Source organism: Neopelma chrysocephalum, unplaced genomic scaffold (genome assembly GCF_003984885.1).
Source record: "Neopelma chrysocephalum unplaced genomic scaffold, ASM398488v2 Primary Assembly neopelma1_147, whole genome shotgun sequence".
NCBI lineage: Eukaryota > Metazoa > Chordata > Aves > Passeriformes > Pipridae > Neopelma > Neopelma chrysocephalum.
In genome coordinates this window covers 5,219,712-5,221,381 of record NW_020897809.1, presented here as the reverse complement: position 1 = coordinate 5,221,381, position 1,670 = coordinate 5,219,712, and positions in this window count along the sequence as shown.

Sequence of the window (1,670 nt, the reverse complement as noted above, 5' to 3'; positions counted from 1 at the left end):
CCCGCCACGGCACCGCCACCCCCGCCCCGCGCGCCGGACGTCCCGCCCCCTGCCCGCCCGCCTGGCCTTCCCATTGGTCCTTTCTCCCGGCCTGCCCGCTCCTTATTGGCGGGCTGGCCCGTCTGTCCGTCCGCCCTCGCGCGGGGCCGTCCCGCAGCTCCCGCCCTCGCGCGCGGCCCCTCGGGGCTGAGGCACCAGGGGGTCCCGGAGCGGCTCCAGGGCAGCGGAGCGGGGGCAGCCGGGGACGTGTCCCCACTGAGGTGGCCACCCAGCCGTGCGGGTCAGGGCGCCAAGCGAAGTGTCCTCCCCGCCTTGCGTGCAGTCCGGGGGCTGCTGCTCTCTCCTCACGGACGACCGCCTCGGGGGCGAGCCCACAGCGCGGTAACGCCGTTGTGCCCCTGCCGTGATGGAGCAGCTTTGGTACTTTTTCCACGTCACCTTAGGGAAGTCTCTTATCCCTGCCATGTGGGTGGGTCCCAGATGCGGGCCGGTCTCTCGTACCGTGCCTGCAGTGAAAGGACCAGAGGAAAGGGCATTAAACTGAGACGAAGGAGATTCAGATTAGATACTAGAAAAAAAAAATTGCTGTAGTGGTGCTGGGCTGGCTGTTGGATTGGATGATCTTAAAGGTCTCTTCAAACCTTAGTGATTTGATGATTCTGTATATCTCTCCACCACTTGAAGAAGTATTTCTATTCCTATCAAGCTAGTTTTTTGTTACAAAGTACTGAGGAGTTGTTCCTGGTTGTGTCTTAAAAAAAAAATCCCCAAATCATTGCTGAGCACCAAATTTTCCCCTTCAGAAGCAAGAGTTCAGTTCTAGTGGGCTCCCTGCTCTCTTAGACTGGATAAGTTTGGTGCTATAGTTTGGGGGCCAATTTTAAATGCTTAAAAACTATTGTGAGGGCTCACTGGAGTTGAACCAGATCATTGGTTGAACTTGCAAACTGGTTCAACTCTGAAATTACTTAGAATCATAGAATTGTATAATTACTAAGGTTAGGAAAGACTTCTAAGACCAAGTCCAACCATGAACCAGCACCACTGTGTTCACCACCAAGCCACAGTCCCAGTTGCCACATCCACACGCCTTTTGAACACTTCCAGGGATGGTGATTCCACCACTTCCCTGGGCAGCCTGTGCCACTGCCTGACCGCCTTTTCCAAGAAGAAATTTTTCCCAATATCCAACCTAAACTTCCCCTGCACAACTCGAGGCCATTTCCTCTTGGCCTCTTGCTTGTTACCTGGGAGAAGAGCCCAACTCCCACCTGGCTACAACCTCCTTTCAGGTAGTTAGAGAGCAAGACTTGATAGACTTGATGATAATTTTTAGATATATTTATTATTACAGGTGGGGAAAAAAAAAAAAGAAAAAAAGAGGCTATTCCCTTGATGGTTTTGCCTTTTTGGGACCAGGTGAACTTAGTATAAAACCAGATTGGAAAGTGCATGAAGTGCTTTCAACAGAGCAAATGATTAACAATTGTGCAGTTCTGCTATGGAGACTTTTCTTTATGTTGTAGCAGACGTGGTTTACCTTTAAAAGCAGGTAAAGGAAAAGGCTGGTGTTAAATTACAAACAACTAAAGATTTTTGAGGTAAGTTTTTTGTTTGTTTGATAGTTGGGGGTTTTTTGGTGGGGAGTGTTTTGGTTTGGTTTGGGGGTT